Raw genomic sequence first — 27,780 nt, forward strand, 5'->3', positions numbered from 1 at the left:
ACTTTATCTATCTTTGTGACTATGTCTTTGGTAAAATCTAATTATCCTTATAATGATTTGCAGACTGCATTTATGGATATAACTTATAATTTTTATGAAGTTAACTTGGGAAAAGTTCTCCCTTCGCCACACAGCATGGCTCAACCACTTAAATTCTCAATACCAGCTTTGCTAGTCACTGTTGCTGAAAAAAAAAGGTACTACAAAGTAATTAATAGCTATATACCTGGTAATCTTCAAAGAATCTTCATTAAGTCAGTTGGCTTTTGCTTTGACGATTTGTGACTAGCTCTGTTCACTGGCTGCAGCAGATTTCGATCGTTTCAATAGCAATCCTTTTCGGGCTGAAATATTTACAAGCGATTTTATGATAAAGAAATCATATTATTAAGCAATGCCTATTGCATGTATATCCGGTTCCAGACCTGTGTATATCCGGTTCCAACAGGACGGCATAATTGTGTCGACTGCTTAGGGGTAATCATCTCTCGTCAGTGGACATTGTATTGGACCCCATTCGACTTACCATCAGGTGCAGGGACCACTTTCTTGTGCACGTATAAAATTGGTGAAAAGTTTAGAAGAGAAGAGGCGGAGATCCCTGGTGTAATTACTTCTTAAAATACATATGACTTTTCGGTCACAATCATAATAGGTATCATTCAGACAACTTAAACTTTAAAGTCAGCTTACCTATGTATTTCTGAGTATTTGAAAATATGAGTTAACACGCATTATGTGAGCAAAAAGAACCAAAGATCCAGCCACAGTTGTAGAGAAGTTCCGTGGCATTTTTATGCGAGATTGGTCAAAGTGTCTAACGCTTGATGGTAACTAGGGTAGCGACTAGATTCTCTCGCCAGTCCACGTTATTGTGTCGGCCTGTATAAATCAGGATATACACAGTCTGATCTCGAAATGTGATACGTTTACGTATTATAGCGGGTTTAACACCTTGTGTATTGTCAGTTTCCGGGCAATATTAATTGTCCAATATTGGACAATTAATATTTCAAACTCTTTCCTATCTTTCTATTTTATTGATTTCTTTGTGGGATAGTGACAGATAAGTGTACCCTGAGACTCGGCGAGCTTCATTGCTCGGTGTCATACAATGTCACTGCTGATCCTGGCTCACAGGAGTTGTAGTGTGGGTGTGAGGACGGAAAAGTCTCTTCCACCAATATTATTAATAATGGTCTGTGGATGTTTTAATTTAGAGTTCAACTTTAAGTTAAATTATTTTGGATGATAATGCGTGCATCATTTTCAAATTCTATGACTTTTTGAGGAATTTAACGGTCTGAGAGAATAGAGATGTTGTTTTAAAATAATATTATCTCAATTCCACCATAAATATTGTCGCACAGTAATTTCTATAATAAAATTATCTAATCACTCGGTATTGCTCGCGGCTTCGTTTTGTAAAAAGACTTTACCGTTACAAAAATCTAAATCACTGTAGCAATCTGATCAGCCACCTATTAAACTCCAGCGCCATCTATTAAAAAAAAAAAAAAAAAAACTAATATTTTCTACCTAAGCAAATTACCGAGATCATAATTTTCCCTATATACTCCAGAATATGATTTATCCCTATGCCAAATGTCATCAAAATCTGTTCAGCGGTTTAAATATCAAAATTCGAATGTTATGTCAATATCGAAACAAAATGCTCTTTCTTTCTTATTCTGTATAAAATAGAATATAGTACAAATACCGCTTGCATTCGCGAATGCGTTAAAATTAATTCACACTTTATGTTCGTGTCATAAAGTTCGGTTTTCATCGACACAGAGTTTATAGCTTATTTTATTAGTCTTGATAATATTCTTTAGTATAAACGCAGAAAATTAGGTCAATACTCCGTTTGTGGAGACTGGAGACAATTCGTTTGTACTGCGTTTTACGCCTGTTCTGTTTCAATTGTCACTTTTATGCGACATTGCTATTATATTTCGGAAGGAGAATAAAATTTTGCCGTTACGTGTCACTTCAAATGTAGATTGTAGATCAAATGTTCAATCTATATTGTATGTAGTATAAATATGCCGGATTTGTTTTAAAATAATTCGTAGAAAACATCTGTAAGAATGGATATTCGCAGTTGTATTTTGTATTTTCAGAGGGTAAAAAATATTGCCGAATTGTGTAACAAATAATTAATAATTATCTGGCCTGGGAATGAGAATCTAAAATTAACTTCATTTAATCAATTTTACTAAACATAATTGTTAGAATATATGTAGCTATTATGAACACCAGAAAGTAGCGAGGAAGTGTTAAAAGACTCTTTTTATATAGGTATTCATAATTGTGTCTATTTATTTATATTTAAGCTATATTAGGTATTTTCTTTCCAATATTTCATCATATAATTATTTATTACACCTACTATGCTTATTTATTATTGTTTCATCTCAGCATCATCCAAACTCATCCCTCGAACTCTTTTTATCCGTCCATTTAAAATTGTCATAAAGTCTTCCATATTTAAACCATCAACGGTTATTTGATGTACAGCCTCGTACTGGCAGCGTGTCAAATACTATCCTTCAAACAATAACATTAAACTGTACGCATTCAATGCGCTCGGAAACGTTACATTTCTGCTAATAGTATTCGTGTGCAAATAAAAACGATTCTTATTGTAATTTTAACTAATTCCGCAGTTTCTGTTTTTATTGTCTCTACTATGTTGACTGCGGAAGTAGTTTTGTGAGAGATGGCTGTTTGAATTTATTTCTTTTGCGTTGGCAGTTGGTTGCATGGATGAGTTATTTAAGTTTACTATTTAAGAGACGGATGAGTTGCTAGAATATTGTTAAATTATCTATCTATACTTATTATAAAACAAAGTCCCCAAAAGCTCTCTGTCTGTATGTTATCGTTTTTCTGCAAAACTACTGAACGGATTTTTATGAAATTTAGTATGGAGATAGTTTTAGATCTTTTGCGGGTTATAGGCTACTTTCTATCCCGAGAAAATATATAGCGGGAATTTTATTTATTTTATTTTTAAAAATTACGCTATGTTCTGAACTAGTTCAATGTATCTATACTAATATATAAAGCTGAAGAGTTTGTTTGAACATGCGAATCACAGTAAGTACTAAACCGATCTGTTTTTTTTTTTATAATAACAAGCTACATTACTCCTGAGTAGTTTAGTCTTTTATTCCAGGAATATATTTATTTCGTAAAAACTTTTACATGCAGGTGGAACCGCAGGGTAAAGCGAGTATTATTTTAAAACCGTGAATTGTACTAGTGTCAAAGTTCAACAAACAACCCAGTGCCTGCACATTGCTGTTTGGCAACAGAAAAAAACTTGGCAATTTTTAAACAATATACCTTTTTCTAAATAATTTACTCATAAGTAAAACTTAAAAAAGTTTACTGGTGGCGTGTCTCTCATAGAATCCGCCTGGGTAGGTACCACTGTAATGTCTATTTCTGCCGCCAAGCAGCAGTGTGTAGTCACTGTTGTGTTCCGGTTTGAAGGACACTGTAGCCAGTGTAACTACTGGATATAATAAGACTTAACATCAAATGTCTCAGGAGAACCAGAGACAGCCAACTACAACAATGATAATTAGGGATGAGAGTTAATGTGATTTGTAAAATGTTTTAATAAAATCAGTTTTTAGCTAAACGTCGACCTGGATAGTAGTCTATGGGCTTTGTAATTATTTTTAATAAATCATTTTCGCATGAGCCCATATATAGCACACTTAGAACTAAGGTAACCTAACCTAACTTAACTCAAAAAATACGATTTGTGGAAATCAAATAAAACAGATTTGAAACAAAAAAGCCAGTGAATCAGGCGGTCGCGGCGAAAGTAAGAATCTGTTTCTATTCTAGAATTTTAATTCTTTTCTATTTTCTATTATGTTATAGTATGCTTTGGAAGGGCATTTTTAACGAAATCAGAAAAAAAAATTACTAAAGTTACTTTGGTTTTTAGGATGTGTTATAAATCTTGTCTAAACAATCAATTGTATATTCAACAACAAAAGGTTTTTTCATGACCCTACGTTTATTAACCAGGCAAAAGCCGGCTTATACAAATACACCGAACTTAGGTGAGCAAAAAGGCTCTCACAACCCTTAAAATTGAGGCTACCTTGCGGAGGGCAACTCACTAACGGGTTACGAACCTCGGCTCAAAACAGTCACCAAACCACAAAAATAGTTGGACATATTATGAACGAATCGCGTTTGTATCGGACATATTATACTTCTGTAGTCAATACATTTTTTTTATCTTCACAAAAATTCAATAAATGACATTTCCTTTACTTCACACAAAGAAACATTTTTTTTGTTTCAATTAGAACGTGTACAGGCGATTTGAAGTTTTAATTTTATTCAGCCACTTGTGTCGATTGTAAAAAGTCGGGGTAAATCTAACGCTAATGTTATGTACAATGCTTGCGAATATAATTTTCAAGCCAAAAATAATATGAGTATGAAATCTATATGGTTTTACTTTAATTAAATTAATAAGATTTTAGAGTATGAGCTGAGTGAATTACAGAAATCTTATTAGATTTCCATATTCAAAAGCATATTTTTAAATGGAAAATTAAACCAAAAAGTAAGTGAATTAAGGTATTTTAGTTCTTTTGTTATCAAGACATAAGGATCAAATTATACTTCTACAGTCTTACTTGTAAACTTGTATTAGCGTTAAGAGGCGAATTGCTTAAATAGCTGGCAAAAACATCACCGGTTTTCTAAATTACACCTTATTAAGAGGCAGGATGGCAGGTTTTGACTTACAGCTGATCGAGTAAATTTGTGTTCTAGCTAGGCTGTCAAATCACTTACTAATATTATAAATGTGTTTGTAATAAAGTTTGTATGTTTGTTAGAAGTAAATGTAAAAACAGCAGAATGAAATTCTATGAAATTTGGTATATAGATAGAACATGTCCTGGATTACCACATAAGGAATTTTTTATATCGCTAATTTGCTCCCGCGAGATAAAATCGCTTTTATTATGTCGTCGGTTGTAAGGCTAATTGATTTAAGCGTCATTTTTTTCGAAAAAATTTAACTAGGTTTAAAAAACATAGACAAAAGTGCTGATTTTAAATATATATCATACTTAATGTCGACAAAATGTCGTAAATCAATTAGCCTTTTTCCCGTCGATGTGATTTTATGTAGATGGCGTTGGTGTCGTGCTGTTTTAAAGACTTGTTGCGGGAAAGACGTTTCTCGCGAGCGAATCCGCGACCAATACCGAGTACTATATATTATAAAGATATAATATTATAAAGATATATGATTTGCTGTTGTAGATTCAGGTGGTAATCTCTTAAACTACTGATTGATTCTGATAGTTCTTTTACTAATAGGAAGTGATAGACATTCTCCTGCCCTGAATTTGACTTTAAAGCAGATTTAAACCTTAGTAATGTAAATCAACCATGTGCTGGAGTAACATATTAGTTACTTTGTATAAGTACAGTGAGCAACAAAAGTAGTTGGAAATATTCAAAATTTCCAATGGCCTTTAAACTTTTGTGTCCGATTACCAATTGTTTTATCTTCACTTAAATAAACTTCACGTGGTTTACTTTATCTTGTTTTTATTACGCGCTTTTATACCCAAAGGGGTAAGTAGAGATGCAACAATGGCATGGATGGCAATATGGATATTCCGCCGTGTGTATGCCATCCCATTATGTGATGAGGATGAGGTTATTGCCATATCGGGCACAAATTCCAGACTCCGGGCTGATACTGAGCAGAAAACAACTTTATTAATATCACTCTACTGACCCGGGTTATGCTATAGAGTCGAGAATTGCGTACATCATTACAATTAACATTCGCGAATTCGCGTGAGGGTATGAATTAAACATGTTTAAAAAAGGTTTTGTAAGTGCCTAATATTTATTACCGAGTATTGTTTAAGCAAACGTCTCCACATACCAAGAGCGTGAATAACTGAAAGAATTCGTAGTTGTTCCGTGTTTGCCACGCAGGCGCCCCGCCCGCTGGCGACCGCCCAACACTGCAAAATATATCGGAAGCTAAATTAACCGGAATGTTTGTCTCAATCCATTCGACTGCAGCGGACGCTGTGCCATTTGGAAAACGTTGGGTCGCCTCGGCTTGAACAGCAATGTTTTTTTTTAATATAAAAGTAAACAGGCAAGTTTAAATTATATTGGTGTTTGAATATTATTGAAAACTCATTTTTTCGTTTTGAGTGTCTCGGCCGATGTGTGATATAATGGAAAAACTATCGTTTTAGAACAAAAACAAATCCACATCACGCCTGTATCGCTAACAAATTAGTGTTCCCTGTGAGTCGCCGAGCTTCACCGCTTGGTGTCATAAAATGCATGCCATTGTCGATCCAGGTTTACAGGGGCCCTGTTTTCTATACCGCAAGTTATTAACCGACTTCAAAAAAAGGAGGAGGTTATCAATTCGACGTGAATGTTTTTTTTTTTATTTTTTTTTTTATATTTGTTACCCAGAACTCGCTCATTTATGAACCGATTTGGAAAAATCGAAAGAATATCTCTCCAGATTGGTCCCATAATTTTTTTTTTTAAATCGCTTCAGTAGTTTGGTTTTAAAACTAAAAAAACTAGAATAATTATGTTAAAATAACAGCAATTTTAATTGGGCACCGACTTCAAAATTGGTATCCAATATATACCTGTAATGTGAAATTCTTTTTCGGTTTTGAGTGGTTTTTTAAAGGCGGTTTAATTTTTTGTTAAAATTATTTTTATTTTGATAGCTCATAACAAGCACGTAACGCATCGCATTGCGTTTAAGACAATACAAATTGGCATACAAATCCACGCTAATTTCATGAAAATAACGTGACACGGCCGCGTTAACTTTACACTGTCATAGGTAATCAGGCCCCAGGAGTTGCAGTGGTGGGTGTAAGAGCGGAATAAGCTCATACCAAGTAGTACCCGACATTACAATGTAATAGAAGATCTTTCTGCCCTCAGCCCCAGTTATACGCTGTTTACTGCTGGAAGGATATATTTTATACCCGCATGTATTGAAACTACCGTACATAATGAGTTAAACCCATACACACAGTCACAGTGGCCTACGTAAGTATGTCGCATCCCAGGATCAGTCGTGTACATCCGGTTCAACTGGCTGACATAAAAGTGACGACTGCCGAGGGGTTATCATCTCTCGTTACACGACATTATATTGGACTCCACCACTAAGCTAAATAGGAATAAATATTTTTCAATCGCTTTTGCCCACGGCTTCACATGTGAAAAAAATATTCCGAGATAAAACGTAGCCTATAGCCGTCTATACTAATGTAGCTTTCTATTAGTGAATATTCAATCAGTTCAGTAGCTTCAGAGATTAGCCTCTACGAACCTTTCAACACTTCCTTTTTACAATATTAGTATAGATAGATAAATAGAGAGCTAGGTACTTACAGACAAAATCTCCGCCTTGGTATATAGATCTTAACTGATGGGTAAGTCATCTGAAAAAGAGGGGAGTTTATTAAAAAAATATATTTGTGAACCGTAAAAGCCATAAAAGCGGTGATAGCCTACTTGGGTGTGTCTGCAGGTTCAAATCCCAAAGGGCACACACCTCTGATTTTTCTGAAAATTATGTGTGTATTCTTTGTGAATTATCGCTTGCTTTAACGGTGAAGGAAAACATCGTGAGGAAACCTGCATGCCTGAGGAGTTCTCTATAGGAATTTCGAGGGTGTGTGAAGTCTACCAAACCGCACTAGTCCAGCGTGGTGGACTAAGGCCTAATCCCTCTCAGTAGTAGAGGAAGCCCGTGCCCTACAGTGGGACAGTATATAATACAGGGCTGATGATGATGATGATGATGATGATGATTTTTGAACCTGATACAGTGTTACAAATTTGATTTGTTGAAATTTGTGAAACAGGCGCTTAATGCAAATATATGTTAAATATGTAGATATTTACCTTTTATTAAAAGAGTCTTCATTGTAGTTCGTCTACGAAGAACATCTGAAATGATTCTCACAAGGCAAGTTTTTAAACAGAGTTAATGCATAATATAGAAATAAATCAATCTGGGTCATTTCGCTTACACAAATGGAATACATACTAAAATATACACACAACAATGGTTATTTAATCAACTTGTACATAAAAGACAATAATTTATTATTATTATAAACATGTCGGTGTTTGTGTACGTGTGTAGAAAATATAGAGAAAATAAAACAAAAATAATATCAAAAAGTAATACTCTTTGAATTATCAGCCAAATAATTCTGAGAGTATTTTAAAAAATCAGAAACCAAGAACCGTTTTGGAATGCCAATAATTTTGTTTTAAACCATCTTTATCCATATAACTCGATTAAAACGCCATCTTTGATATTTTTTAATAATGAATTGATAAAAATTATCTACTTAATTTGAAAATTAATTTTAAATATTTCACTCAAGTCACTGGAAAAACAAAGTTAATGGAACAAACATGGAACTATTTCAAAAGTTTTTTAAAGATTGACCTAGATATTTTAGATAAAAGGCAATATGCTTCGTGGTACCAGGCTAAGTCGTAGGTACTTATAAATATTAAAATACCCACGCAACGGAATAAAGACTTAGTTACATAGAAGGAACCTGAAAAACAGCTAATGTAATACTGACTTTATTACCATTTATTTGGGAGCACGGATTATAATGATTTTTGTATTTGGTCGAGCCTATCGCCATATTGAACACAAATTTTAGACTCTCGACTAATATACTGTGTAGACTGCTGAGGTCTCGGTTTCTTTGGTCGTCAAGCAAAGTGATATTGGGTTTTTCAACTCATTATCAGACCGGAATATTGTATGAATGCCCGATATAGCGATAACCTTGGCTCCTATAACATTATGGGACGGAATACACACGGCGAATAGTGGGTACACCAGTTGCGCTTCTGCCTACCCCTTCGGGGATAAAAAGCGTGTGTGTACTTTAATATAATAATAATTCGAAATTGAAACTCAACATTTTCTTCGTTCAAACAGTCTCTCATAAGCTCTTTTTTAATCGTCATGCATCTATTACTCTGTGAAGACGAAGCCGAAGAAAGAACAAGAATATAGTTCGACATGGTAATATGTGTGCTAAATGTCCCATTAATAAACGGAATAAAATATGGCATATGGATACGACACTGTTAGCTTACCTCTTCAAGAAGTTAGGAGCGAGCTAATACTATACTGAGGCCTTCCTAATTTTCTCGTATAAACATGAGACTTTTAGGTTTCCGTAACATCTACTTGACCGTTATTTGGAGTTCATAAACCCCGCTAATTGGGTTGTAGAAGGCCCTAAAGAAATATTAGAAACTCAGTCATAATATTTGAGTTGATCCTGGACTTAGTTAATAAAATCAGAGGTCAAGCACCCCGCATCCGTGAAATAGTTGCTATGCCCAAAACATTATGGAAAACGTTAGAAACTTATTTAGTTTTTAGTAAGTACTTACGGAATATTTTATTATATTCTTTAAACATGTTTTGTTTTTCATTTTATAATTTCCAAAAGAGACTAATAGCGCATAACGTCAACCATTGTTTTCAGATCATGATTTGCACAATAATTCCACATGTGAGGTGAGAACTCGGAAAAGAATATTAGAAATCGAACTCCTCCAAAAATGACTAGAATGGTAAAAATAGGAGTTGCATCAGGCTCATGGCTAGTAACCACTAAAATAACGTCCCTGTCTAGGAAACATTTGAAGCGCGAACTTTCGATGAATGCTGTCAAATAACTGGTATACTCTCCAACTCCTAGATTAGACTTTTAAAATAGCTATAACTTCAAAAAATCACCAAATGCCCTAAGATTAAAAGGACACTGTTCTGTGCCCACCAAAATTCGCCCCGGAACCAACAGCAATGGAAAAATGTTTATAATATTTAGAATCATTAATAAATTCAGATAGATTTTCAACGAACATGTTACTGGAAACTGCAATTGCTACTTAAGAGAGGATATATTCAGGCAGATTTACTATACGTAATAGAATGTGGGATAATCCGCAGAGCAGCAATAAGTTACGTTATTATTGATTATGACGGATCACAAACGACAGACTCCGATCCCACAACGGAAAACTTTGCGAATAGGGCTGGAACGAGGTTTATGGAGATGCTTATTGCGAATAGTAAAAAAGTAGTAGAATTTTTAGATTCTGTAGTGAAGTTTGTTTTAGAAAATGCGTTTGGAATACAGGCTATGTCCATCGGATTTCAACTTGTGACAGTGTATAATGGGATTATATCGTAATTTCCAAGTGTGTTCGTATCTTTAAGCTAATATTAGTTTAAACGGTCCTGTAAACGTCAGTATAGTAATTGTATTAATCATTAAAAAAAACTTGTAACAGTTTACTATTTTTTTAATGATTAATTGATTCCTTCCTAACCGAATTTCAGCTATGGCTGCCAATCACAACGGAGGTCAGCCAAGTACGCAGGAGACATTATAATGCACAAGTGATAATCACAATACACAAGCATTCTCTGTTTCTTCACTCTCATAGTTCGGTGAGACGGCAATCCGGCATGATCGGAGAGATATCAGGCGCAGGACCAACGGCTTTACGTGCTTTTCGAGGCACGGGGGTATCACACCACCCACTTCCTAACTCCTAGCTTCATCGGAGTAATTTTTAAGATCATCATAATTGTAAAAAGTTTCTCTAGCTGACATTTTAGATACAGCTTCATAAACCTACTCTACTTCTCATCAGATCATTACAGAAACTCAAACCCGATCGGCAGCCCTAACAGATGAATCGAATATGTTAATGCCCTTGGTCCAGACGGCAGACGGCCGAGACGTGGCTGTGTGATGTCATTGTTCAACAATATGTCGGAGGCAACGGAGATGTTTTTTGCAAATCGCTGATCAGTTACTCACAGATTTATATAACAAGTTTTGAATTTGGGTACTTGAAGTTATCTATAATTGAAATTATATGTTAAGATTTAACTATTTTTTCAAGGTTTTTTATATTGTAATTTTCTCCCGACATTTCGATGACTGCAGCATTCATGTACAGTGAGGTGTTCATCGAAAAACCAAAGTTACAATATCCACGTACATTTTACAATTATACGTTTTTTTTAATTTCAAACTGTTGACGGTCTGATCTATGCAGAATGAGTTTACGGTGTCTGGAATTTTATGTCTCGTTTAGACTATTGGCGAATAATTCGTGCACGAATACACCGGTATAGTCTGTTTACACGTGCATTTTCATGACTATTCTGTAGTCAATCTAAATCTGGTGTCTCAACGAAATAACAAAAGTTCAAGTAAACATTAAATGAATTTATTCAGTCAATTAAAATTACTTCAAACAACAATTAATTACAGCGTTACATACATGTCCTAGACACTTTCCGCATAGAATTATCTGGATTGGTCCAATTCGCGTAATAAAAAACCCATATAGAATGCAATGAAGCCACAGCAACATTGTAAACGCAAGTTTTTAGAAAACACATTCTCTTTTAAGTGCTTTTATACTACTCGAGCTGGATAGTTCGAGGCTGATGTTTATCTTGCATTTTATACAGAGACGAGCAAACAGCTCGCCTGATGGTTACGATTGCCAATAAATAACACTATCCATAAATTAAACAACTGTGTGGCGTCGAACTGCACTTTCGGATTGAGATACATGTCGTCTGAAAATATGGTGAAGTAACGTTGACTGAAGGAATGCCTTCGGTATTAATTCCGCCATTATACATTGATGTATAAAACGTGTGTGAATAAATAAATAAAAATACCAGTAATTACTCTTTACACACACATCATGCATTATCCTCGAAAGGGTATGCAGAGGCGCAACCAGGGCACCCATTTTTCGCTAAGTTTGTTCCGTTCCATGATATGATAGGAGGCAAGCCTAAGGCATATCGGGCACAAATCTAGACTCCGGGCTAATACTGAGCAGAAAAACTCAAATATCACTTTGCCCGACCCGGATTCGAACCCAAAACCTTAGGGCGCTACCGTACCGCGTGTGCAGTACAACTACGCCTCCGATGCAGTCTACAGTCTAATTACTCTAGAATCCTAGAGAGAACACAACAGTACCTTAGACCATTTAGAAAAGACGGGCCACGTGCTTAATACCCCAAACAAAAAAAAAAAATATTTTTAATATACTACATAGAAGTCATAACACATAACTATGCCATTTCATGCATATAGTTATTAACGCACACATAAATTTTAATCACTTGTCTGATTTACGCACACTACAACAGTTTTTATGAATGTGTACATAGCGTGTGCATGTGCTCTCATAGTTTGACAGAATGGAAAGGTCCTAAAAAAGCATTCTTTATATGATATTGTCTCAGTAAATAATGCTGATGTGTTAATAAAGTGATACTAAGATTAGAGATCAAAAAAGCAGCGATAGCCTAGTGGAGCGGACTGCCGAGATGAATAACCACAGGTACAAATTCCAAGGACACACGTCTCTGACTTTTCCTAAATTATGTGTGTATTCTTTGTGAACAATAGCTTGCTTTAACGGTGAAGGAAAAAATCGTGAAGAAACCTGCATAATTCAGAAGTTCTCTATAGGAATAAGAGAGGATGTGTGAAGTGTACCGTTACGCATTAGGCTAATTCTTGCTTACCAAAGATCTAACACAATGTAAGCACTCATGTTGCGTCGTTTAAATTGAGATACTTCGTTTAATTTGAAAATATAAGATACTATACTTGCTTGTTTGAAGAAATAAGGTAAACATGAAAGTTTGGATATCAAACTCATAAATCATTTTTTCTTTGATCTTATCCTGGCATTTCCGTCCATTACAATTTTCAATAGCAATATTTTTGCTTGTTTTGCGTCTAGCCATTCGTGTGACTTCTTCATAATTCTCTTACAGAATTGCTTTTTAATTTCGTCCGCACTGAAAATGTAATATTACGCTAACGAAAGTAATTCAATACAGAATTTCATCGTATTATTGGGTACAATTTAGTTGTTCTAATAAATATATATTCAAAAATGGCGTTTCGTTTTATTCAAAATAAATGAATTCTCCAGAAATGGATCGAGTGGCGAAATGTAAGTAAAGTTTTTAAATCAGCGGCGCCATTTTGGCACGAGACTTTATTTTGGCAACGAACATTAATAATATAATGAAGTGCAGTAATAGAATTAAATCATGCAACTCGGATTCAATAAAAACAATTTTATCACGCACATTTTATATTCATTTGAATTCTTGCAAATCCCAGTAATTAGAGAAACAAATGAATACAAAATACAAATAATAAATGTTCTTTTATTATTTATGCATTCTTTATTCAAATTGCGTCGGCATTCCTTCATGATGAGCGGATTAAAATGAATATAAAATACAATGAATAAATAAAACGGAATAAAACATAAAACAAAATTTATTTTAAACAAAACAATAACATTTGTGAAGTTTGTGTATTGAGTGTCGGATACTGAATAATGCTTTATGTAACGCGTTGGATCGAGACAAATATTTATTTGTTGGACAAATATTTGCCACACTGCAACCTTCCGCGGCGTGATCGACCTTGGACCCGCAGATTTATTGGCAATTCATCTTCAAAACGGATTTTACATAAATGTCTGGCTCTTATTTTGTGGGTTCGATTTACATGTTTTTAAATTATAGCACGTTCATAGATACAAGAGTTCGCACACGCTTTTTTATTATATAAAAAGTTTAGATTTTAATGTCATTCATATAAAAGTATTGTAATTATTGACATCAAAACTGTATTGTACATGATTGATCAATATTTTATGTTAATAATTGACATGAGCATAAAATATTGATCACATGATTTGAATACTTATATTCTAGCGACAATTAACAACATGTACAGTTTCATAACATGTTCAGAGAATTTATAGCATTTTCAGAGATATAGCGTTCAGTAAAAATGACTGCATGTCCAGTTGATTGAGTTACCTCTATGTGCTATAGCGATGACTTCTCTCATTGCTTGTTCATCTCGCGGCTCCTGGTGGGGCTGCGAGTCTGCTGCGCGCGCCAGGATCGCGCGGACCACGTCGCGCGGTGGCGCGCCCAGTGGCGTGGGACGGGAAGACAGCCCCAGCTGTGGGGTGGAGTGGTATAAGTTATTATCGTGTCACCTGATGTTGAGAGATCTCTGCTTTAAAGACCCATAATAAGATTAATGAAGACGTTGTCGATCTTAGGAATGGAATAAAAAAAAAGAATTAAGAAAGGAAGGAGGCGGAAAAGACATAACATACAAAACTTTACAGCAAGCTTTTATTTCACGTTGGTTTTCTGTGAGACAATTGTACTACTCCGAAAAACCATACCTCTTATACTAGGTACGTATTCATATCGCTTTGATATGGGCTATATCGTCGATGCTTCAAAATGTCAGTCAGTTCCAAATCCTGCCATAGAGTATTCTCAGAACTTTTGATTGTATTGTAATATGTTTGATGCAAAATCAGCAAATTTCTAACGCTTGTAACAAGCAACAGGTGCTCTAAGGGGCTTGTTCAACTTGGAGAATTAATTTAAATTACTACGCAAAGCTACGCGCGACGGGTTATTTATTATCTATTTATTTAAAACTTTTTTGAACACCGAAAATGTTATAAAAAGAAGACAAATTTGTATACAAAGATTACATTAGTGGTACAAATGGCGGTCTTATCGCGGATTGTTACCTTGGCAAGTATTTGCGACTTGATACGCTCGAGACGCGCCGGATGCGCTGGGTGCGTTAGATACGCTGGGTGCGGTAGATGCGCTGCGTGCGCTGGATGTGTGTGCGGGCGGGCGTGGTGTTGCGCCGTCGTCGCAGCGGTGCCCGCGACGAGCGCCGCCCACACGAGCAGCCAGGCGCGCATCGGCGCCTAGCCTTGGGACGCGCTCACCCGGCGCCATCGAACCCGCGCCGGCGCGACATCGCCGCACCTGCAATCAGATCACATTCAGCAGGTCGGTATATGGTAGTAGGCCTATGAGAAAATCAAAACAAAGTCAACAGGTCGGTCGTTAGAGTCGTTGGATTTGGACATCTCAAGCAGAGGTGTGGTAGGTCCTCAATGGATAGATCCCTTGTCAGAGGTGAAGTGGGTGTTCGAAGGTCTAAGATTTGAGTCCATGGGTTTGGCAGCTGATAAGTTAGTCTGAGACAGAGGTTAAGCATACCGTCATTATTTGTAATGGATTTCTGAAAGCATACAGGGAAGGGAAAAGTACTTAGATCATGTGGGCGACATCGCAAACACCTATTTAACAGTTCAGCCCGGAAAACAAACCCAGAACTTCGATTCACAATCTTACTAGATTTTAACTAAATGGCCTTCAATAAAAGCTGTCAATGTCCATACCTATGAAGCCAATGTTCCGTTTGTACAGAGAAACTGGGTTGGCCCCACTTTACTTGTGTTAAACTGGTAAAGTTAGAGGAAAACCACCCGCTACTGTTTAATGTCGTCGTTAACTTTGGTTTTTTAATTAAGTTTATTGAATGTTTGTCGAATTGAGGATACCTGGCACCTACTGATATATTTCCGAAAATTGTGAAGATTGACAAATATCTGCAGGAATTTAAGAGGAAACGATGAAAGTTACATTTACTTAAAAAGACGAAAATATTTTTTATTGATGTAAATAACGAGACGAGCTTGCCGTTCGCGTGATGGTAAGCGATACGACCGCCCATAAACATTAGAAACACCAACACCTTAAATTATAAAGTATTGTTTGGGATTCGACTGCGCTCGCCTTTCTGAGACATGAGATGTGAAGTCTTATTATATCCAGTAGTTACACTGGCTACAATGTCCTTCAAACCGGAACATAACAGTGACTACACGCGGCGGCAGAAACAAACATTACGATAGTACCTACCAAGCGGACTCTCACATATGAAAGACCTATTACTACGTAAGTTTCAGGAAACAGTGAATTAAATTCCATCGTGTATAAAATAATAAAGAAACGACGAAAATGATTCCAATTTAAACCTTAGGGGACTGGAAATATACACATTTTACAACTAGGTTATTGCGTTCCTATTGCTAACAATATCAAAAGATTCAGGATGTCACGCAGTTCGAGTTACGAGCGACGAGCGGTGTAAAATTCATATAAAACTAATGTGTGCTTACATGTCAAAGTGTGGTGCAAGTCACAAGCTTTATTACTGCGATGTAACAAATATAATGCCATAAGTGAATTTGTCCTTGATAAGGAAAACAGCTAGTCTTATAAGATCTATGCCTTGAAGTATTAAGGACATGGTGTGGGTAAAGGTGCGTAATTGTTAATTTAGTTATAATTTATTAATTAGACAATGCTTTTGAAGTTAGATATATTTTTTTTATTTTTGCCAACTTGACTTTTAATGACTATTGTTTTTAGTTAAACGATGATTATAATCTATACATATTATAAAACAAAGTTCCCTTTTCTGTCTGTCTGTATGTTATTGATTTTTTCAAAATCTACTGAGCGTGTTTTTATGAAATTTGTAATGGAGATAGTTTAAGACCATGGGAAGGTTATAGGCTGGGCTACCATGAGAAAGACATAACCTATCTCTCCCGGGAAAATATATAGCGGGACTTTTATTCCGGAAAACTTCGTCACGCGGGCGAATCTGCGAGCTAAAGCTTATGTATATTTTAATTTTATAAATAATAAAGTAAGTTACGACACATACAAAAACCAATCAAAAAATAATCTATATACAATAAAAATGAATCCCTATTTCCCTTGGTTACGCCATCACGCGTGAACGGCTGGACCGATTTCACTATTTTTTTTTGTTGTGTTTGTTATTGTCAGGAGAAGATTCTTATGAGAGAAAAAATTCAAAAAATTGCGCGTACGATTAGAAATTTAAGAAAACTTAACGAAAATATTAATTTTATATAACTGTCAATTGTTTGAAATAACTGCCAGTGTTTGACAATGCGCGCTGCTAATTCATAGTTAAGACGGGACAACGTCTATCGGGTCAACTAGCTTAATATAAAATGCTAATTTATACTGTGCTTAAGTACTATTACGTTATAAAATAACTCCCATGAATGCATTCTAGATGGAACTTCACTAGAAAAGAAGGGTGCATAACATTTATTTACAAATCAAAACATTTACATAATATTTAATACAACTGAGGATATATAGTAACCATTATGAACTTTAACCTATAAACCTAAATATAAACTTCAGACAATGCTACCAACGAAACTATATTGCACTTTCGTCACTTCTCGAACATTCTCTCCATCACTTAAGACTTAAACCAACCCTCCGCAGCTTTATAGTCCCCACAACCCACGTTGGCACGTTTTAACTCCAGTTAAGGGTTGTCCCGGCAGAGCTTTTTTACGGCACTTTATGAAAATGATAAAACTGTGCTTTCCGCTTCCGGTTCGCGTGGGGCGTTCCGAAACTTGCGCCGTGCGGGTCAATTTACCACTTTTACGACACGTGGGTAATCGAATATTGTATATTACTTTTCTTTTGATTAAACGTTTCTTATCTCTTCCTGGAGTGAGTTGGGGGATTTTATTTATTTTTTCTGACCTAAATAACAACTGGTACAAAAAACTGTGATGAATTCAACCTCCTAGTGAATTCAGTTATTTAATAAATAATATCTCCTGTAAATAGAAGTATAGGTAACTTTTTTATACGGCAAAATGTCCCCACTGTACCTGATCCTAAGTGGAGTAGAATCCAATAGAATGTTGATTGACGAGAGAAGATTACTCCTCGACAGTAAGTGAAATAAATTAATCAGACCCATGAAACTTATAATGTCTCTAATGATATGCCGAACACAATTTCAGTTTTATACAGCCTTCTTTTGACAGGTGTCTTATAAATAAACCGCCGGCTCAATATTACATCGTTTATTTTTTTCTCAAATCGCATTATTTATATCATTATTCTATATATTTATCAGTAAAAACTTCCAATAATGTCAAAAGATCAATAGAAGGGAAACCAAGAATTATTTATAATTTTACCAAAATGAAAATTTTAAATCTCATTTTTAAACACAAATAACAGTAGAGACTTCAAATCGTCGTGAGAAAATGATACTATAAAACAACACAATAAAATCCGAAAAAATAATTTAAATTCAATACAACCTTGTAACAATGAGTCAGTGAAATGTCTACTCCATTATATCCCTACCTCCCTAAACGTCTTGTTATTAATTTTTAAAACCTCCAAATGAGAATTCTGCCCTTATGGAAGGTAAATTTCCCAACTTATCGGAAATGGGATTAAAATCGAGCGAAGTTCGGGAAGGGCGCGGCGAAAGCTCATTAATTGTTTTCGCCAGGTGGAGCTTAATTTTATTGCCTTTACCGTAATTTGCGTAGTTTTTCAGTGAGTACAACCACTGTGTGGTGGAAGTTAGTTCGAATCCTGAATGGGGTATGCGCCTCTAGGTGACCTAATATAAATAAATTATTTTTTATAAGTATTTCTAGACTATGTTGTTAACTGTGACATCTTAGATACTCACGAAAAAATTCACAAAAAAAAAATGCAACATAAAATTTATAATTAAATAAAATAAAATAAAATAAAATACTTTATTTATCACGTAGGCGAACAAAGTTGCACTTATGATACGTCAAAACAAAGAATAAGAATAATTATTATTTCTAAACAACTATTAAAATCACTTATATAACTATGGAGATTTTTAAATTAGGGATAAAGTTTATACAAAAGACTAGGTACAAACCGAAGTAACCAGCTCGGGCTGGCAAGTAGGGGAAATAGAAGGGTAACGCGTCGCGATCCTCACCGGTGAGGACATGAGCCCTAGCCTAGCTAACCTACCAGCCTTTCACTAGCTACCTAAGTGATGACTACCCGAAGAAGAAAGGCAGAAAGAAACTCCGGGCTTTCTTTTTTGTCATCAATTGTTCAGTACTTCTTTTGTATTTTTTCCAAGTCTTTCTTGTACATAGTCACAATAGTTATATAAGCTAATGCACGCACATCACCGTTAACATGGGATAAGATGAAATCCAATCGACTAAACCTGGAGCGGCATAAAATAAAATTAGCGATAGCAAATAAAAGAGAACATAGATTCATACTTAAATAACGGCGTACAGCGTGCATTCGCCTACATTTACAATCATAGTTTTCAATCATGAGAAAAGAAAAAAAAATAGTGATATTGAACAGGCAAACACAACATGATCGGGTGGTCGTCTTTCAAAAATTACATTTCATTAAGATATGATATGATTATGTCAAATTAGAACTATAGAAATGTCATTATTATAAAAAAAGCATGTGAGACATGTAACAAAGACATTTTAGGCAGTTAATTAATTACTAATGTGTGCTAACATGGTGGGTCATTGTGTGCAGGACAAACTTTCCAAACCGTCTTATCATTAAGGTAATCAGATACAGTATAGTATCCTTTACACATTAATTCACGCTTAACATAACACTTGAATTTTTGTTCGGTCAAATTGGTAACTTCGAAGGGAAGTTTATTATAGAACTTAATGCTATTAACTAAGAAAGATTTATTGGTTTTACAGAGCCTATGATTAGGGACAACCAATTTATTTTTATTTCTGGTATTTAGACTATGCAAGTCACTGTTTTTAATAAAAGTACTAAGGTTTTTACGTACGTACATTATATTCTGAAAAATATATAATTCTTAATAATTGCTTTAAATTTGTTACGTACCTATAATATTTGCATCCTAGATTACCAAAAGATAAATATAAAAATTACAGCTTTAACGTGAAACATTAAAATTTCATTAACATAAAACTTAATTCATTAAACAAAAAAAGCTAAAAAAACTTACCAATTAATAAACGAAATCCTTAAACTCTTAATCCTTTCTTATTTAAACACAATACAACTTTAAACAAAATTTTATAGAGTGCTATTTCCAACGATCATATACAAGCTAATGTTCCCCAGAGCGGCGCGAATGTACTGACGCAGGGCCGTCGAGCCTTCCCATTATATACCTCGAGTAGGCCCACACGATACATCTTTCTGGATCGTCTATAAATACCCTAATAGGGGAACGAAGATAGAATATTCTGGAAGGGATTAATTTAGACATTTTTATAGGCTGGTGTTACAACATGCGTATTTAGCCAGCTATGTTATGTGCGGATTGGCAGATTTCAAAACATGTTCCACTACTGGGCACGGGCCTCCTCTACTATGGAGTGGGATGAGGCTTTAGTCTACCAAGCTGGCCTAGTGCGGATAGTTAGACTTCACACACCCTTAAAATTCTTATAGAGAACTCAGGTATGCAGGTTTCCACACGATGTTTTCCTTCACCGTTAAAGCAAGCGATAATTCAAAAAGAATACACACATAACTTAAGAAAAGTCGAACGTGCATGCCCTTAGGTTTTGATTACGGACATTCATCACGGCAGTCTGTTCCACTGCTAACCAGGCCATCGCCGCTTTTTTTACTTTTAACAAACATTTTGAGAGCCAAATTAATAATATTAAAATTGGTACGCTCCCTATCGCCTTCTAACTAAGCTCGTATCGCTTCCATAATAATACATCTTGTAATATCAGGTCGAACGTAGGCGTTATCAGATTTGGGATATTCTGAGATTTAACGATTAATAATCTTCGATAAAGTTTAATATCATTTACTTTTGGGGTTGGCGTGTCTGAGTTTGTGTTGCTTTTGGGGTCGCGTTATCAAAGTAGAAATTATTATGTCAATAAATAGAAAATGGATTTTGAAGTCTCGTAGCATAATTTTGCTATAGATTTGGTTTTAGGTTCAATTGAAAAAGCTTTTAAAATATATAAGAGTTGTCTGGAATTTGAATTGGTGATATCTCAGGTCAGGCAAAGTGATATTGTTTTTTACATTGTATCAGCCCGGAGCCAGAAATTTGTCCGATATGACACAAGACTCGCCGTCTATCACATCACGGGACGGAACATATTTCGGGAATAGTGAGTGCCCTGGTTAAGCCTCTGCCTACCCCTAAAACGTGACGTGTTTATTTTTGTCTATAAAAGAATAGACATCTATATGTCGATTACAAGCAAGACGTAGTGGCACACTTGTTATATTTCTGCCTGTAACTTTTTTAAACGTTTTAATTTTAAAGTTCTTGTACTACACTACTACTTCTATAACTTGCGTTTATCACCCCAAGTCATTGTCTTGTAATAATTTGTCCTTCCACAGTGTTCCGCAGATACCCATGTGATTTTGTACATATATCTTGCTTAAATCCACTTGCATTTGATCCCTTTATATTTATTTATTTTTTGTTATTATTTTGTAATCATGCTTGTAACAAATAAATTTTCTTTTTTTCTTTCATAAATTACACTTCTACTTTGAAATTTATACAAATTCTAAATTAGCTATAAAAGAATATAAACAAATCAATTTGTTTAAACTAATTGTTTCAAAATGACGATAACATAAAAATTGGTGGTAATTGATTTCAAAATCGATTTGAACGATTACGAGATAGTTCTCGTAAATAATCAAAGCAATTTATATCTCGATACTTCATATCGGCAATACAACAGCAATTAATCTAATCGCGTGGGGATTCTATAATTAATATTGTAGTTCCTGCTTATCCTTTCCGAGTGCTTGACCTTTCCCTTCGCGTGGGTTTAAGGAACCTTCCCGAAAATTATACCTTCCGGTTCGGGAAAATTCATGCGAAAATGTACTGTAGTCTAAATTAGTATTTCATACTCCATTTTTTCGATTTGTTGACCAATTTATGCAGTTTTTAATCGACTCCAAAGAAGAGAGGTTACTTATGCGTCGTAGTTTTTTAATGTTTTTCAGCAACCTTTTTTTTTCCGTCGTCAGATTTATATATATTTTTGGACTTCGAAAGTACAGAAGGGAACACCTCAAAATTAGACGGATTTTGAGTCTTGTTGGCGGAGTTTGTTCTTTAGTACAAAGCTAGCAAATAAGATGGTTATCAATTATGGTAGGTCACCGAAGTATTTAGGTTTTCAACAGTTGTAAACGAGCGTTAATCAAAAAATCACAGGTGAAGTAGGTATACCAAATAAATTTAAAATTAGGCGTTTAATTACAATGGAAAGGGAGTGTTTTGAGTGTATTGACTTCTCTATTCCGTCAGGTTATTTACTTTATGAATAACTTTTACCTAATGATAGAAAAATTAGCCCAATAAAATTAACAATTTGCCAGCAATCCAATTTATATGGGGCTATCTTTGTATCAACTATGGAAACAGAACTAAAATTCAAATACATCTTGCATTGCACTGCACGCTTCTAAAGACATGAGATATCTTCATTGTTTATGAAACCCAGTACACTGCTCGTAGGATATATTTTATATCCGCCCGGATAGTGACCGTACACAAGGTGTTCAAACCCGTCATAGTGGCCCACCTAAATGTGTCGCGTTCCAGAATCAGACTGCGTATATCCGGTCCAGACAGGCCGGCATAATTGTTTCGACTGGCGAGGGGTAATCATCTCTCGTCAGTCGAATTCCTAATGGACCTTACTCCACTATCCATCAGGTGTGGTAGGGTCATTATGTCATGCACCTATATAAAATACTAGCTACAATATCCTTCAAATACTGTATTTTCCCACTCAAAAACAGATAGCATTGCACCTAAACAGATTGTTAACGAAAATATTTTAGATATACGAGCAAGTACAGAGGTATAAGTTATAGTAACGTCAATAACCCATACGAGCAAATATTTCAGTAACTACCGCCCACGGCCTTCCACCCGATATCTTTTATGTTTAACAAGCATGAACATTCAGGGTGATAATTCAAGTTTATATTTTTGTCTAATACGATGTTTTATTTTGGGAATATAAGTGTGATATAATAATATCAGGCCTGTATTGTATGCTGTTTCACTGCTGGGCATGCTCACCTCTATTATCGTAAGGGTCACCTTAGTTAACTACGCTGGCTTAGATATTGGCAGACTTCACATACCTTCAAAATTCTTATAGAGAACATCCCAAGTATGCAGGTTTACAAAAAGCATTTACTCATCATGTCTCAGGATAGCAAGCGAAGTGGAATACCAAATAATACTTCATAATTTAAAGTGTTGGATGGTGTTTCTACTGTTTATTGGCGGTCGTATCGCTTACCATGAGCCGAACGGCAAGCTCGTCTCGTCATTCAAAGCATTAAAAAAAACTTATAAAGAATATATACACATAACTTTAGAAAAGTCATTCGTCTCGGCAGTCCTTTCCACAACCAACTAGGCTATCACTAAATTGTTGGTTACATAAAGAAGACTAGATAGGTAGTTATTCTATGAATATTAAGTGAAACTGATAATACATTACATTTGCACACAGACTACTTAGAGATACTACGTATCATTTGGAAAGAAACATTTTATACAACCCGCGAGAATTATAAAGTCAGTTTTTATTGTGTACCCACTAGAGTCACATATGTATTTTGTTACTATTTTTCGTTAAGCTTAAATCCATCTCATCCCAGGCAATTCTTTCGCTATATCGAGCAAAAATCCATCATTTCGATAATGTAAAACATTTATGCGTTATGCCTAATGTTTTTCTTTATACTACACCTACTAAAGACTGATTTGATCGAGTTGTTACGGTCCGATTGCAGTGATGAAATCGCGGGTACGATCCCCAGGTCGGGCAGAATTTTTGGTCTTCTACTCAGTATCAACCCGGTATCTGGAATTTGAGTCCGATATGGCTACTGGCTCGCCCCCTATCGCGTCATGGGACGGAATATAAACGGCGGAAAATTAGTGCAACAGTTGTACCTCTGCCTACCTCTTCGGGGTAAAAGGCGTGTGGTACAACCAACAAAACAAAAAGCCGACAAAATAAAACATACCGTAACAGTACACAAGTAACTGCAGCTACATTCATTTATAATACAATATAGATGTCACAATCAGTAATTCAAGTGCACAACTTACATTATTCATAGGACGAATCTACAAACTGGGCCAACGAATTTACTCCCAAACTCATGTTGTTCTTCGTAATTTTGTTGGGTTTTATTGCTATACTAGTCGCCCTGACAGACGTTTTCCCGTCTTAACTATGAATTTACAGCGCGCATTCTGTCAATCGCTGAAATTAACTTTTTTTTAAATTTTCTAACGTTCCGCTCAACTTCCTTAATTTTTTCTTTCATAAGATCCTTCTCTTGACAATAACAAACACAACAAAAAATAGTGAAATCGGTCCAGCCGTTCACGCGTGATGGCGTGACCAAGGGAAATAGGGATTCATTTTTATATTTACATAGATAGAGATAGATACAGTGTGTAAGGTCGAGGGATCTGTTCCGAGTTTATTTAGTGCTCGATTCTCATCTTAAATCAGGTCGGAGGGCCCTGTGCCATCTAAGAGTGAATCCAATTTTTTGCAATTACAAGCGTACTAATCGAAGGACAGCTTTGAAAATCGCATAGGTAAAAAGGGGATTTTCGACTAATTTACGTATACGGGTGTCAAAACTGTCCTTCGATAGGATGCCCGTAATAGGAGGAAGATGGAATAGGGCCCCTAGACTTCATATGAAATATATTTTTACGTAAATTTTAGTACCCTTTTTTGGTTCAGGTTTGAACTATGAAGAGGGAACGGATCTAAATTAATGTTCATATTCACACTTAATGACGGATAATTAGATCAAACAAGTAGCTAACACTCTACTTACGTATTAGAAGTCTTTAATAAAAAAAGAGGTTTACTCTGCCATTTATTACTGCTTTTTGCATATTTTGATTAGTTACATGTAACTACGAGCGACGATAGCCTAGTTGGGTGTGGAACGGATTGCCGAGGCGAATGTCCGCGGGTTCAAATCCCAAGGGCACACACCTCTGACTTTTCTAAAAAAACAAAATCATGTGTGTATTCTTTGTGAATTTATTGTTCGCTTTAACGGTGAAGGAAAACATCGTGAGGAAACCTGCACATCTGAGAAGTTCTCTATAGGAATTTCGAAGGTCTACCAATCCGCACTAGGCCAGCGTGGTGGACTAAGGCCTAATCCCTCTCAGTAGTAGAGGAGGCCCGTGCTCAGCAGTGGGCAAGTATATAATACAGGGCTGATATTATTATTATTATTATTAACTACGAACTGTCGTGTATTTAAATAAGTCCGTTGTCTAAAAATGTATATTGTATAAGTTCACGCTTTGATGAGTAGGGGTGAGCAAGCATACTCGTAATATTAAAACGGATGCTTAAATGCGTAGTGCATCAAGTGAATAGCACGCTCGACTCGACGTTCAGAGACCTTAATCTCCACGACAGTGTAACGTTATCTTTGTGAAATGAGCGCGGAATGATATTCTGTATGTAAATTTCTATTGTGTTAAACGCGACGCGATGCGTTACGCGCTGTCAAATAACGTGTAGCAGAGAATAAGTCCCCAAGTGTTTTTAAAATATATGCATATATACCTATACAAGAATATTACGACTTCTTCCCATTTCAGTTAGGCAGATATGTATCACATCTACATTTCGTCAGTTAAGTTACGCCCATGTAACAGAGTGCAAACCTTTTGTAGTTTACCGAACACTTCCAGACTTTGAGTCGATACTGAGCAGTGGCCACGAATGAAACTTTTCAAAAGATAACCCGAGGCAAAAAAATACCTTAGTTAATATATCACGGTCAATTTAACTGAAAACAAAAATTAAGACAAACGAAAATAAACCTAAAAGAGGAGCCGGTAGGAATCGAGTTGTATAGACGATTTGCCATTAACACTGAGTACAAACATCTAATTTTAACCCAGGATTCGAACCCAAGATCACAGCATGGCTATCGTATACACAACTCGCCATACGCCCAGTCAATCCACCAGCAGATTCAATAATCTCCCGCAGAGAAATATAAATAAACAACTTACTTTTTAACTTCCAAACAGAAACTGTCTTCAACCTTCGATTTGTTGTGGAATTACTCGAAACTTCTCTCGACGTCTCGTCCCGGGAACTAAAACAAACCGCACATTACATTAATCAATAAACTCAAACAGAAACACATTAACAACTTGAAAATATGTTTAAAAGTTGAAAAAGTAGAAATAGGACGGTAATTGATTGATATTATTTTTTGTATTGACAAATGAATTTACTTGTGGCTTCATATTCGTCAAAGACTAATAAGATTTAACATCCCATGTCTCAGAATGGCGAGCGTAGTGGAACACCAAACAATACTTTGTAATTCAAGGTGTTGGATGGTGTTTCTACTGTTTATGGACGGTCGTATCGCTTACCATCAGGCGAACGACAAGCTCGTCTCGTCATTCAAAGCATTAAAAAAAACTATTTTTTACACATACACACACACACAGACATTTGCGCCTTTTATTCCCAAAGTGGTCTGCAGAGACGCAACTAGTAAACCTACTTTCCGCCGTGTGTATTCCGTCCCATGAGGTGATACAGAGCGAGCCTATCACCATAACGTGTACAAATGTCATCCTCCAGGCTCATACTGAGAAGTATAACCCAATATCACTTTGCCGGACCCGACGATCGAACCCAAGACCTCAGCATTACCGTCATGCTGTAATACAAATATGCCTCCTAAGCATTTTTAGACAGTCCACCGTCTATGTTTTTAAAATAAAAATCGCCTATGTGTAAATCGAAAAAGATCTGTATGTGTACAAAATTATATGCGAAACCATTAACAGGCCGGCATAATTGTGTCGACTGTCGACTCATCATTATGGGTAATCATTTCTCTTTAGTCGATATACTATTGAAACCCACTCCACTTACCATCAGGTGCAGTGCACTATGCCGTGTAAGTATAAGAAAAGATATCAGTTTAGTTTATGTGTTCACAATCGTGTTCACAATCAAGTCAAGTGAATGATAAACATTCTAGTAAGTAAGCAGTTTGATAAGAAGATTGATTCAACTTTTATGATAGGCATAATATCCATACTTTATCCTTATTCTACATCTTAGTATAACAATTTTACGTAAACATATTGAATAATAAATAAAGCAAAATTCAGACACAAATTTCGTTAAAAAATGAGCGCTCCAAAACTCAATTTAGGATGCCGAATACATAAATAACTGCCAAAGAACATCAAAATTAATAATTCAGTAAAAAAAATTACAATAATCTGAACCAGACATCTGTATCCTGAGCTTGAACGTATTCGAAAATATTCAGCAATTTGTGTATTGGGGCGGCAGACGAGGTCAATGATATAGATTTTGAATATCACAGACCTGGTTTCCAGATTGATGAATATTCTACGCTAGTGTGGGTTTATAAGCATCTGTTTTTTACCTAAATGATAAAGATATTTGAATTATAAAGCACTGCGTAGAATCTGATAATTTCCAATTTTTAGCGCAAAAATTTTCACAACAGGCAGCAGCAGAGCTCTTGGCATTACAGACGTCTATGGGCGACGGAGACCACTTACCATCAGGTGGGTTAAAAAAAAAAACAAAATACAAAAAGGCTCGTCCGCCTTCAGGAGCAATAAAAGTTACACTTATTAAATTTCGTAAAACATCTTTCAACATTTAAGACTGGAAATAAGAAAAGAATCTTGGTTAACATTGGACTTAACTTATCTATACTAATATTTACAGCTGAACAGTTTATTTGTATTTTTGAACGCGGTCATCACAGGAACCACTAACAGATCTTGAAACCTT

At 35.6% G+C, this 27,780-nt stretch overlaps 2 long non-coding RNA genes across 2 annotated transcripts in view; both read right to left on the reverse strand.

Annotated features, from left to right (window-relative positions):
• Positions 1 to 220: 220 nt before the first annotated feature.
• LOC115454296 lies at positions 221 to 10,526 on the reverse strand. Its single transcript, XR_005112479.1, has 3 exons — positions 7,969 to 10,526; positions 7,453 to 7,502; positions 221 to 344 (listed from the first exon to the last, which is right to left on the reverse strand). It is a non-coding gene; the product is annotated as an uncharacterized LOC115454296 (long non-coding RNA).
• Positions 10,527 to 14,843: 4,317 nt separating this feature from the next.
• LOC119189288 overlaps positions 14,844 to 27,780 on the reverse strand; it is a 54,153-nt gene continuing 41,216 nt past the window's right edge. The window contains exons 2-3 of the long non-coding RNA XR_005112328.1: positions 25,995 to 26,080; positions 14,844 to 14,995 (exon numbers count right to left, since the gene is read on the reverse strand). This is a non-coding gene — a long non-coding RNA (uncharacterized LOC119189288). The remainder of the gene's footprint in view (positions 14,996 to 25,994; positions 26,081 to 27,780) is intronic.

Source organism: Manduca sexta, chromosome 3, assembly GCF_014839805.1.
Source record: "Manduca sexta isolate Smith_Timp_Sample1 chromosome 3, JHU_Msex_v1.0, whole genome shotgun sequence".
Taxonomy (NCBI): domain Eukaryota; kingdom Metazoa; phylum Arthropoda; class Insecta; order Lepidoptera; family Sphingidae; genus Manduca; species Manduca sexta.